At 38.1% G+C, this 13,859-nt stretch overlaps 1 long non-coding RNA gene across 2 annotated transcripts in view; it reads left to right on the top strand.

Moving 5' to 3' along the window:
* The window catches only part of LOC138686407 (uncharacterized), a 343,485-nt gene that overhangs the window by 241,612 nt on the left and 88,014 nt on the right, over window positions 1–13,859 (top strand). For both annotated transcript variants that reach the window (XR_011325757.1, XR_011325758.1), the window contains exons 12-13: window positions 4,253–4,305; window positions 11,832–11,934. This is a non-coding gene — a long non-coding RNA (uncharacterized lncRNA). The remainder of the gene's footprint in view (window positions 1–4,252; window positions 4,306–11,831; window positions 11,935–13,859) is intronic.

Raw genomic sequence — 13,859 nt, 5'->3', positions numbered from 1 at the left:
GTTAAGCTCCTTATGAATAGAGAAGGCTTCCCTGAAGGTTGAAACTGGCCTCTAACTTGAGATTTTAAATCATTGTTGAAGTGTTTTGACTAGGCTGCCTTTGTGTACACTAAACAGTTTAAGGTTACTTTTTAATCCAGTGGCGCCTATTTTATGATGTACACTTGCTGCGGATTGAACGTTGTTCTGTTCATCACTGCCAGCTGCCTCCTTGGGATCCTGTAGTAACTAAGTTATTTTATCTCAGAGGAATGAGTTGTCAATAACAAGCAAATAATAACTTTTCTGCTGAATTCTCAAGATTTAAAAACCCCCACCCTTTTCTTCTGTCATACGTCCCCTGTAATGTAAAATGTATTGTGAGAGTTAGTTGCTCTATTCTTGCACTGTGAGCCTTCAGGAGTTAAAATGTTTATAGCATGAAACAAAGGTAGAAGAGGTACATATTGCAGCAGTGTATTCACCATATTCTGTGGATATTTTTTAGTTGAAGGAAGTAAGCCCTGGTTATTACAGCTGTCACAGTGACATCTGATATTTCAGTATCAGTGATTGCCTCACCCGCCACATGACCCTGATCACTACTGTGATTCTCTGTCCACTATTAAACTGTGAAAGGTCTTGGCCCTCCAGGTGCTGTTTCAAGTCTGAAATAGCAACTTGTCTGTCATACTCTCTCTGACTAACGTAATGCTTAAGGACCCAGCAAAAATGTTTAGTGTAGACAGTCTCATACAGCAACAAAGCAAAGAGCACACCTTGTATCTGTCTTCATGGCTGATGCAGAATGAGCAAAGCTTTGAAGTGACTTTGTGGCTTAAATCTCAACAATTATATTTTTTTTGCATTTCATTTCCACTTTGGGGGGACACACTTGCTTCTTGAAAGTCCTGAGAGGTATCTTGAGATTTGACACAGGAATGGGGGCATATAATAGCGTGATAATTTTCATGAGTCAAAACTGAAAAATTCCAAAATATTGTCATACAAAATTTCAGATCCAAAGCAGATCTTTAATGAATTTTGGCTTTTCTTTCCACAGCGGGGAAAAACAGGCAAAAGTGGTTCATGGAAATCTAGTTAGAAAAGCTAAAGCTATAAACCAAACTCCAAAATTGTGTAGTTGAAATGAACAGAACTTCCCATGATGCGCATTTTTCCCTCCTTAGTAAGAACCTTCCTTGTGGTAAGATTAAAAGTTGCTTGACCTAGGCAACATGAAAGACTTAGGCAGTAGACTTTTCTATGCAAATAGATAAGGCCTATCAGGCCTACCTACTTTTTAGGAATAAGGCATTGGAAAAGATTCTGTACTTACAATAACAGAGCTGGCCTAACTGGCTATTGCTCTGTACATTGTACAAGCTTTAACACAGCGGTTGTCAGAGGTTTCCAGCCCTGAATGCTTATCTTTTTTAGCCCTGTACTGTTGTTAATTTCACGTAGACTGGTATGTGGGGCTTGACAGCCAAGAACCAGGGTTTGCACATTGAAATTCAGCTGCATCTGGATTGTACCAGAAATTAAGTAGATGTAATGCCAGAGTAATAAAGAGGTTAGATAACCAGCTTATGTAATTTTTTGAGTGATTTTAGGTTCTTAAATGTAGTTTTACAAAAATATTTTTTTTGCTTTGATGGATGTGCTTGTGAGCATCTGACCTGCAATTCTTCCTCTAATACAGAGGGAAAGCTACTTTTGTGCAGAGTGTTTCTGGTCACCTTCGCTAAGGTAGTGCTGAGTTTCTTACAGTGACCCCCATGAACAGGATCTCCAACAAACACAGCTGCAGCACGTTATATTGGAAAATGTGTTTTTTTAAATAGAACTATCCATGCTTTCATACCCTTCGCGGTATATTCTGGATTGCAGTTGCAAATACCTTTTTTCATGGCATGAAAGGTCCTCTCTTCATGTTTTGTCAGAAGCATCTCCCCATTTGTAACAATATACATATATGTTTATATGCATACATAGTGTATATTATATATATATAGGAAAAAACAAATGTGTGACTTCATATCTCATGTTAAGATAAGAAAAGGCCATCCTTTAAAAATAAAACCTTACTAAATAAACTAAAATCAACTAAAGTTATGAAGTTATATATATGTGAAGTTAAAAGGTTATAAATGCAGTTCTGCTTATCTTAGTGGAAAACCAGATCAGAAATTGTCAGCAGAGTACTTTTAGAAGAGTTCTGTCATGACTCTGAAGATGGAAAGCAAGACAGACAAGGATTTAGAGCTAATGTAAAGAGGCAAAGAGAAAAGGGACGGTATGTGTTCCTGAGAGAAAACCTTGAAAACAAATGTAAAAAGTGGGAAAATTAAGGTGTGTCCACTCTGTGCACGTTTGACATTAACATGTAACAGGTAGGGCTTTGCTGTCTGTTAAATGAAAAACTACAACTCTGTTGAATAAGGGACACAGACCAAGCCAACAGGATTGGAAAGAAACTTGTTGCCCTTCTGTGCAATATCCTAATGGCTGAATGTTCTCCATGCATCCATGATCCATTTGGTGTCTGGATCTGCACTGCTTTTTATTATACACAGTATTTACTGTAATCAGAGATGTCACACAACCAGAACTTTTGGGGTCTAGAGATGGTGTTATGTGGTTCTACCAATCCTCCCAAATCCTAAAATTTAAATAGAAAAAAACACTGGTTTATTTTTGTTTTCTTTTAAAACAAAAATAGTTACTAAAATTTGTCAGTCATTTGTCTGTGGACAAACACTGGATTTGGTGCTGCCATTGGCAGTTTAAGGGTGAAAGGCTTTGAGTGTTTTGCTCTCTGGAGTATAACTCCGTGCTTGTTCATTTTCTCTTATCAGATTTGGATGTGCTGTTGAAAAGCCTTGGTCTTCACTATGCTCATAAGTTTTCCACAGTGATTATGACTAGGGTCCTTAAATGCTACTGTAATTACCATTATTCACAGTAATGACTTATTAGTAATTATTACTAATAATCTTGATAATCCCCTAAGGAAAAATACTGTAGGTGTAAAGCCACAGATGGAGTCACTATAACAAAGAGAGACTTGTTCCTTGCACCCATCTTGTAATAAAATAATTAATTCCTAGCTTTTTTCAAGGGTGATGAAGAGATTTCTGGAGAGAATTCTCTCATACTGACTCTCTCTGCCCACCTGAAATGCCCCAAAAATTAAGAGTGGAAAAATGAACAGGCTTCTGCCCTGATTCCTGTGAATAAATCAAGCAGCAAATATAACTTATTTCCATTCAGCCTTCTGTCTCTCCTGCATTTTTCCTTCATCTTAATTTTCATGGCCCTTTGTGTTTTTATAAGCTTGTACAGCATGTGGTGGACAAAAAGTATAGTATTCATAGCTTGGTAGACAAAATGTTACCAGAAATTTTTCAGAAAACCTCTTTCTCACAGGATATATTGCCAAATATGTATTGTTTTTATATTCTTAAATTCACTTTTTAAAAATGTGCACAAAGCTCTGGCTGTGTTTATCTATGGCTTTAAAAGAACAACAATCAAAATGAACAGCATTCCATGATCATTTATTCTTCAGACCCAGTAACAAAATCCTTATTCACTTATACAAGTGCATCTCTGTCCAGTGGTTTGTCCCATATGCAGAATGTGCCTGCAGCTCTTGGCACCATGGAGGGTGGAGAAAGAAATATTTCTCATTGGCTGGGAAGGCTCCGTGCAGATGAAGTAACGTAATCCCGAACGGTGCGCTCAGATTTTTTCAATAAATGTTTTTCGTCACTACAGAGCTTTATATAACAGCAGTAAAGGCAAGAAAGGAAATTAGAAACACAGCTGAGACTGCATCTCATACTTCATAATGGCCTAAAATTCTTACTGTTTATTAAAACTAACACCCCTTGTCAGGCTGTTGATCAAAAATTCTCTGCAGTCTCTTTTCTTTGATCTTTTCATTTTACAAAGCACAGATATTTGTTGCCATTTCTTTATTTAGTTTTATGTCTAAAACACTGAAACTCAAAACTGCTTTCTAATAATGTTGCATGATAAGGAGTAATCCTGAATTCATCAATCCAGCAAACTCATCACTAAACAAATTTGTGCGCTCCCAAAGAAAGGAGAACTCTGGTGTAACACAAACAGAAATAGTCAAAGGTGGCACCAGAAAGGATGCTTTCAAATACTGGACATGTCTGTGGGCCTCATGCTTCTACTGCTGTCCAGTCAGAGTATGGGTATAAGCTATTCTAATATAAGCATTTACCTTTTGTTTCAGCAGCTCCCTGCCTTCTGCACATGCAAACATTTGAATTTCCTCTTGGCTCAGAGGTGAGATTTATAACATTTATTAAAGTTGCTTTTCACTGTGAGTTTACTGGGCAGAAAGCCTAAGAGGGCCTTTTTTTAAGGGGGTTTAATTGCTTGAATTTACCAGAGGGGTGAACATTATGCTTTCTTTGCAGCACCACTATCCACTAAGATTGCCAGGTGTTGAATTTCCCTAGAGGTTCCCTATTTATTGAAGGAATTCATGAAATATCCATCTATCGAGAGCTGGGGCTTCTAGCATCCCTTTCCCATTCATCGTCTTGATTTTGTTTCCTTCATGGCTGCTTTTGAATTTCTTGATTGATCCTGTTCATTTCTGTCTATTCCTTTCCATACGTGTCCTCCCTCCTCTCTGCTTGAGCACCTCAGCCATTAAAAATGGGTGAGCCTTGCTGCAGAATTGAATGCGCCTCAAAGCCTTTTGCTGTGATGTGGCTGCCGGTGCAGAGAGACAGCTCAATGTTGGAAGTATACCAGTACTCTTCAGCAGGGTGGAAAGAAAGACAAACAGAGGGCAGGAAAGAAAGAATACGTGGAGGGAAGGGTGAAGAGCAAAGAGGTATTTTGCAATGTTTAAAATAAAAACCTATAAATAGCCCTTTAAAATCCATGAATGGACTTCTCAACAGATGGCAGCCTTACTGTCAAGTGAGCCCAAGGCAGGCAGACCATAATTGTTAGCAAGTGTATTGTTAAGGGAATTTACCAATTTACTGATGCAGCAGCCACTTCAGTTGAAGAATAAATTGGAATATTTTGGTGCATTTCCTTTAAAAAGTCATCCACTTTTAAGTCTATGTATTAAAATGACAAAGTCTTAAATGGGGGTCTCCTTCACTAAACAAAAGATATGCAAATTACATTTCAAGATTTATATTATGATAAAAAACGAAACACAAAAGAGACATTATCTTGCAAAAATGTAAAAGTACATTGCTTCATGAGTCTATAATGATATAATGTGATGTTGATGTAGTTAAAGATGTCAGAAGGGAGACAATGACCTTAAAAGTTTAAGGCAGACACATTAATATTGATTGATTTTTAAGAGATTGAACAGCAAGAATATATCTATATATAGCCTGGGTATTGGATTGTTTGAAAATTTGAGATGAGATACAGAACATTTCGGTCTTGTAATGCTTTAGACCTAATAGCAAGAACATGCTTTAAATGCAGCCATTTGTACTACAAGAAACTGGATGACGATTTGCCTTGAATTTAGCAGACTGTAAACCTATTTCTCGTAAAAATCAGTGGTGTTTGACAAAGCTGGATGATCATTTCTGGCTAAACCACAAATGCAGGTCTGTCATATGAGATGTCACAAAACTCCAAAGCGGGGGAGGGGGTGGTGTTTGTTTGATTTTTTTACTCTGTTCTATACATATGTAGATCTGTATGTAGTCTTACAACTATTTTGAACACATACACACACACACACACACACACACACTTGCCCACATTCCCATAACATATTGAGCACTGTAAAACCTCAGCCTTCTGGCCTTGAACCAAATAATGTGACTGCACATCTATCATGTCATTTTTTCTTCCTACTTTTCCCCAAGCTGGGAGAAGGTGGTCAATAACACTTCTTGTTTAAGTAAGTTTAGGCTCATCTTATATCCCTGTTTATGCCAGCAAAGTCATAAAGAAATGTGCCTTGCATGGAGGTGGAAGGTGCTAAATATTGTGGTGTTCCCTCGGGGCAGTTCATTTTATCATCTCAGGTTGATGAAAGTTTCATCTCCTTCACAAATGAGCTTCACTCTTAATGTAGAGACTGCTACTGGTCAGAGAAATGGAGACGTTGGGCATGGTTGGCCTTTTAGACTTTTAGGGACCAGGCCACAGACACCTCGGGCACAGGGACTATGAATTTAACTTGCAAAAATCTGCTGGCAGCAGAGAACAAGTCTGACCTGGATGAGATGGATCGTCTTTCTGAGAAGAGATCCTGCAGCATTGTACAAGCTGGAGATTTTAATTTGGAATCAGACCTCATGAAACATGAGGCAGATAAACATAAGGTGTAGACCACATTTATAAAATTTTTTTTTAATATCACTTTCCAACAAATCATTAGTCTTCTTCTCTCCACACATGAAGTGATAGAAAATCAATATCTGAAGGAAAGAGGACAGCTGGGAACCTGGAGTTCGGTGTAGACATTTTGCATAATAGAGAATTCTTGATTTCAAGAAGGAAAGACAAGAAAAATTATCATGTGGCCACTTTGCCTCCAGATTCAATTTTTTTTAAATGTATAACCAGAAATAGAAAAAGATGGATAGTTTTTGGGAGAACTATCAAACAGCAAGGTGTCTGGGTGTCATAGCTGCATCCTGTAAACCTCTACTTACTTTCACCAATGGTAAAACCTGCTTTGACCCTCCAGTATAGGAAAATAGCCTTAACAGCCTGTCTAGTAAACCAGAGAAAGCACAGTGTCTCCAAAGGGCCTGGCATGAGTGAGCATCCAGAATCCCAGAAAGTCAAGAAATTTGAAGGCAGTCAGACTTGATTTAATTCTTTTTTACTACAAATCTCATTTCAGAGAATGATTAACGGGAGAAGAGACATAAATTGCAAAGTCTTGATCAAGGGAGCTGCTGTCAGGGTACCATCTAGATAAATTAGGAAAAGAATGCTCAGGTTTCTGTGAAAGAAGACTAATGACATTAAGTCAAGATGAAATAGAAAGGAGCAGCATTGCAGGCTGAAAATCATAAAAGACCAGCCTGGCCTGACAAGAAACCCTGAAAAATTTCTTGAACTGAAAGTAACTGGAAATGCTAAGGAATGACTTTCTGTAAGTGCCAGGTTTTGATGTTACTCAGGACTGAAGATGACCCAGGCACAAAATTTGCTTTTTGGGACCTGTCAAGACAAGTGAGGGAATGTTCTGGAAGCATCTGAAACAGCAGCTGTTAGTGGCAGCTCTACACACTGCAGGTGTTCTGCATCTCGTGTGCTCACGCTACTCAATGGGGATCAGTCCTTTCACTTAAATCTGAAACAGTCCCATCTGGAGGCAAGCAGACAGTGGATAAAAGGAGAGTGTGAAACCTGCAGACAGTAAATGTTTATGTAATTCAGAGAACCTGTTTACAAGAAAACAGGAATAGCAGTCTCCTGGAAGAAGTGGTGGCCCTAGCTGAAATCACAGGGAAACTTTACAAGTGACCTGAATGTATCTGTACAAAGAGAGATTTCTCAGAAGGTAAGATTTGTCTTCAGTTATATTAAAAAGGATTTTAAAGAAGTAAATAAAAAAAAAAAAAAACAACAAAACCCCAACCACTTCAGTGGTTAAAAGTGTACTCTTGGAAATTTAGAGTGTTTAAACAAAACCAAAATGCCCCCTTTCTCAGGAAATGTTGAATTGTTGTTTAAGTATTGACTTAGACTTCTAAGAAACACTAGTATTCCAAACTAAAGGCGTAGATCTTCCATCGGAAGTCTCCTAGTTTCAGATTTAGATTATAATATAGAGTAATATTTCTGCAGACAAGCACTTAGTGTGATCAGTACTAAAACTGTATGAGATTAGCTAATGTACTTTTCTGAGATGTGTCAAGTGAATGCCAGGATGCAGCATTGTACCTGACTGCGGTAGCATGAAGTTATGCTTCAACAGCATTCCATTGTAATGTAGGATTTTGAAGGCAGGAAAGCAGTCTCTGGAGTGTTGCACATCAGCAAGAGATTATTTTTGAAAATAGAAAATAAAGAGTTTGAACTGATGTTTAGAACAAATAAATGGGAGCAGCAAAACTTTCAGTATTAGTATTACACCCAGCCATATAACAATAACTAAATGAAGCATGTATTTAAAATTTGGTGAGAAGCTTTTGTACATTTTAGTTCTGTTTGGCTCAGCGGGTGTGCTGCACTTTAGACTTCAGTCTCCAGGGCTGTCAATCCAACAACTTTCACAAGCACTATAGTCACTTAAAAGCTGAAAGAGAAAAATAGAAGGGGATGATGTTAATAGCACTTAGCACTTATATAGCTTTTTCCTTCCTGAAAGTACAGTGCAAACATAAGATAATTAACAAGTACTTTGTCTTGGAGATGCAGATGTGTATCTAAACAACCTTTTTAAGCAAAGAGAATATAGAAATGTAAGACCAACCTATGCCCAATTGCACCTTTTCAAGGTTAAATATTGCAAAGTGGCGTTCACGGTATCATTTATCCCTGTAGTGAGTCAATAAGTCCAGCTTGTGGAAACCAGCACAGTGTATTTCTGCATGCAGGGCTCCTTCTTCACTTTGTAAAGAACTTACTGTAATAATTTCAGATTTTACTTGATGAAGTGCCTGCTATAGGAAACCACTGGCAAGTTACACAAGGGGATGTGCTGAGTAGAGTCAAAATATGTAGTTAGGTTGCACAGACGCACCAGTTATTCAAACTGCCAACAGCCTCTGTAGCAATTCTGCTGTGCCTGCTTCTCTCCATCAACTCCAGGGTCTACCCACCTTGTATTAGATATTCTGAATATGGCCCACAAAGTCTTGTACTCTTGGACAGATAGATATCCATTTAATCCACTTGCTTAGAAAGTTCAAAGCCTTACAAGGAGAGAACCAGGAAAGAGAGGTTCAGCTAGCACTGAGAGAAGCGAAATCCTTTTGATAAGGAGAAGGGACAGACTGTAAGGATAAAACTGCAAGTCTCAGACTTAACACTTCTCTAGAAATGAGGAAGAAAAGTGTTGGCAGCTATGGTGTGTTTTCAGTGTGCGTTTTTTTCTGGTTAAAATAAAAGTTCAGTGGTGTTTGCAAAGCTGGAAGTAGACTCGTAAGTCAATTTGATAATTAAAGAGAGCCCTTGAACTACCAAGGGCTATCACTGCAGATCAGCCAGGATGCAGAGGAAAGTCTACTGGGGGAATTGGCCGTTTCACTCTCCTCTTCATTCTTAGGCCTTTATGCCTTTCGGATGGCAAATCTGTCAGTTTTGCAATTTCCTCCAGTAATAGAGTTTTGGCAGAAGCTGATGCCTGTGCTGTATTGTACTCATGCACGGTTAGGTAACCAATGCATGCTCCATTTAAGAGAGGCACAGAAAGCTTCTCAAAGTTACAGCACTATAGTCTGTCTCTCTGTGCTGAGCTCAGCTGCTGAGAGCAGAGGAGGTGTGAAAAGGCCCGTTAATAAAAGTCTGTTTAGATTTCATTACTGTGAGCAGCCAAATCAAGACAATACAGATCTTGCCAACCCTCTGAGAATTTCGGTCCTCTCTGGAAATGCTTTCTCTCCTGTGCTGGATACCTTTCCCAGTTGAACCTTTATGCAATGCAAGCAGAGTTCTCCTCTGCTGCCTTTGAAGAATTGAGAGAATGGAGACTCCCCTCCAATTGTAGAGAATGGAGGAGGAAAGAGGAAAGGAGCACGGGGTTTCTTCTTTCTGCTACTCACACATACTGAAGAAAAAGCATCCAGCTCAGCCTTCTGTTTTTCCCCCTTTTGTTTTTAATACTAGAAAGGGGAACTCCTTTGAGTTGCAGGAGGAAAAAGGTGACTGGCATGGAGGATGGACTAGATGTGGCAATCTGGCAGGCTGTTGTTGCAGAAATGATGAAGGCATTGAGAAAGGGCATAACTGACTGATTGGTCCATGGGGTAGGCAATTATAGGTTGGTTATGTTCTGCTCATAGTTGGGGTTTGGGGAAGCTACGTCTTGCCAAGCTCTAGCATGGCTTTTGCATTGTGCCAAAAGCATCTTATTGACTAGATCTAGAAAAGTCTCCTACCAAGGCTAATTGTAAGAGAGCATGCTGTGAACCATGAAGAACTTACAAAAATATTCATTTCTTCTTCAGAATGGCTCTGGCCTCTGAGCAGTGAAATAAAACTGAGCATTTCTGAAAGCAAGCTGTAGCTATGGAGGTATCCTTGGCTACATGACCAGCCCTAGTCTTTAAGCAATTTGAAGACTTCAGTGATGTTTTTCAGATCACTATGAAAGAAAAATCCTAACCTATGGCAGACTTGGCAAGTGGTGAGGACAGGCCTTTTTTTCCCCAGAAGATTAAACCTCTCCACTTCCATCCCTGTGATTTCCTTTGTTGTGGTCTTTTTAATGTTCTGCAAGTTTCAGTTAGATGTTTAGATATTTATTAAAGTTTTTAATGTTTAAGTCTTGATGAAAGCAGATACAGGTCTACTAACTATAGATGCTGTTCTTCCTCTTTGTATCAGCATAAACAATCACCTGAATATACTGGGGGGGAAAAAAAAAAATATATATATATACAGATGTCAAAACCCAGCCAGTAATAAATGACATGAAATGGTTGCTGGGAAGCTGGGTCAATCCTGTTCACCATATATTCCACTGTGTTACACTTTCATTATAAATTCAAAGTAAATTACAAAGGTTAGTAAAATCTTATTTAACTTTTTTTTTCCACTTGTCCACTTGTATTTTCTAAATAACTCTCAAATTTTACATGATTAATGACCTAACTTAATCAAAAGGAAAATTCTTCAGAGAAGAACACATTTTAAATAGCACGTTGCCATACACATATTTTACATCATTACTGAGTGATAACATAATACGGTTAATGAGTACCTTTCTCACTAGTATAACTTCTTTGTCATCAGGAGTAGAATTTAATCCTCTTCATCTTGTGTTATGTTCAATGCTTGCAGTAGCTAGCCCCATCAGGAGATTCAGAAGGGTGATATTTCATTTACTCCATCACTGCAATCTTTGCTGTAGAGTTACTTAACAAAAACATTTTGTTATATGAAGTGTTTAGTGGTGTAGTCATTGAAGTCAATATGACTTTCACAACTGATTTCTATCAGGAGTGTGTTGACTGTGACTGTGTCACTCCAGTAAAAGATGAACATTGTGCACTTTTAAGTAATGCATTGCACCTATATTTTTAAAAGATCACTTCTAAAAAAATGCCCTGAAAAAGGAGGGGAGGAGAGATGTGCCTGTTAGTGCAAAACTTACCTTCTGAATTCTGTTTCTGCTTGCAAGAGAAAAATACAGAATGTAAGGCATGTGCTGTGTTTCAATATTTACTCAAACTGTCTTCTTATACATTGTCTTTCTGATGCTACATGGTGTTCTCCTGCACTATTTCCTAGCACGATGGCTAATGTCCTGTTCCGCAAATTATCCATTAAAATTTTATCAATTTTGTGTTTTGGTGAGACAGTATGAGGAAATGCCATTGGAAAATTAGATTCCTCTTTGACATCAGGCGCCCAGTTAGCAATCCAGTCCCATGTGTTTCTACTGAGACATTAGGATTTGATATAATTTTGGGCAGAAAACATTTTAAAATGAAACAATTGAATTTTCTAGATGGTCTTGGGGACCACTTAGCTTAAGAGAATACACTTCCAAATCAAAAGCTTTTCAATCATTCTAAATATTATTTGGATGATATTTGCTTTATGTGTAGTAGCAGTTTGAATTTGTATTGAATGTTTGACTGGCTTGTGCTCGCATAGATGATGTATGAAATTATTATTTCATATTTTTCTAGTGTTTGCATTGCAAGTGACATCTGGCTGACAGGAACTTGAAGAAATGGGATACAAAGTGAATGCTGCAGTTACCACAGCATCATATTTATCAAAAGGCTTAAGGTTGGTCTGTCTTTGTTTAACGTATGAAACTCACAGCAATGAATAAGAAACAGCACTATTATTATTTTTTTTAACTGAGCTGCTTAGAGAATGAAGATAGATTAAGAAAAAATGTTAATGGTATTCTGTTCATTGAATTAATTTATGTAGGCAATTATGCATAGTGGCTGAAAGACAGTTCTCAACTTGTTTGGAGGGGGTTTTTTTTTTGCTATTATACCTTTGAATTTTGGTTAACATTATATAGTTCATACGCACTATATCACAGAGATAGGGAAGTCTGGAATAAGGTACTATAGCAGACTGGCACAGTTCTTTTTAAACTTTAAGTGTTCAGCTACACAAGTCTAAGGGTGGGTTTGATTCTAATTGCATCATAACTTTGAAATGTACCTGTTGAAATACTGTCTTCAACGAAACTCTTACCCTAACAATTTTGCATTAAGCTCTTGACGTGTCACTTGTTGAGTGGTAAAATGTATCTTGATAGAATATAATACAGGTTTTAAAAATGATAATATTATTTTACAGTTCAAAATGTGGTATGAAAAATTATGATTTTCTTTAGCAATATGACTCCAGCCTTTAAAAAGGGGCATTTTCAAAATGCATGCTGTTTGGAGGAAGCTCTGCCACATTGTTACAGCACAGTAACAAATGTGATACAGTGAAGTGTCCAGCTTCTGGCCATGCCCTGGCAAGGGAGAGGAATTGGCTATATTACTCTGACTAGAAGGGTCTCTTGGACACTCTTTGTTGCTGTCTTGATACCATTCACCCTTACTAGTTATTAAGACTGTGGACTCTGTGTGAAGAAAACCCACCCCTACAGAACTCCCCCATTATTTCTCGGCTATCCTGGGAAGGAACGAACTTGGGGGCTGTTACACTTAGGGATGTGGGGTTCAGAAGAGAAGAGCACGAAGAAGTTGTATGGAGATGGTGAGGTGGGTAGAACAGAATGGGAGGAGAAAAGTCTGCTTGAGACAGACAGATGTCAGACTAAGTAATCAAAAAATAATTGCATCTGTACTGCTGCCAAGTTATTTTTCTGATCTATGAAGTTATCAAGCTGAGGGCACTCAGCATCTTCCACGACACACAAACAAATAGAAAATCCAGCTTTGTGGTCCAATTCGCAGGAAGAAAGAACTAACAGTGATTTTTCTTTAGGTCTGCAATTGCAAAGTCTAGTTGGGAAACATAACACCCCCACCACCACCCCCCCAAACCCCAAACCAAAATGGAAGAAGTGGGGCAAGAAAAACAAAGAAACACTTCAAAACTGTTCAAAGAGGAAAATTCTATTCCCCTAAGTGAACCTCAAGAGGAGCCCATCTATTTACTGATGATATACTCCTTTGTTAGGCATTGGCAGTATGACTACCCTCCACTCTACTTTTCTCCCCTCTTTTGCAAACATCTCCAGTCGATAAAGAGATTTATCCATTGCCATACTTGCCTTTCCAAGGAGTCACAAACTTTCATTTTTATTATAGAGGGGGAAAAGCTTTTCTTTTTTTTTTTTTTCCCTTTTAGTCAGACAATTGAACAAAGAATACTGAGATGTTGATCACTTCAGACCAGCAAAGAGGAGTATCAGGTTAGAGCATTCAGAGCAATATGTATTCTAAGAGAAGCAATGACGGGAACAGAACCAATCAGAAAAGCAAAAGAGATGATGCTGTATCACAGTCTGCCGTTGAGACTGGTTTGCTAAGCATTGCATAGTAGTTCTTTTCAACAGTTCTTTAACCACGAAGAATGCTATGTATGATTCATTGGAATATGCTTTGCACTTTTAGATGAAAATTATAAAGTATTTACCTTGTGTTGGCTTAGGATGTTGTGGCAAAGAACTTGTCATGCAGGAAACACTAGGTACCTTATCACTTAAAAAAAAAAAAAAGGTGCTTTTGGAGCCT

This window comes from Haliaeetus albicilla, chromosome 8 (genome assembly GCF_947461875.1).
Source record: "Haliaeetus albicilla chromosome 8, bHalAlb1.1, whole genome shotgun sequence".
In the NCBI taxonomy this organism is placed as follows: domain Eukaryota; kingdom Metazoa; phylum Chordata; class Aves; order Accipitriformes; family Accipitridae; genus Haliaeetus; species Haliaeetus albicilla.
This window is presented reverse-complemented; position numbering and strand designations above follow the sequence as displayed.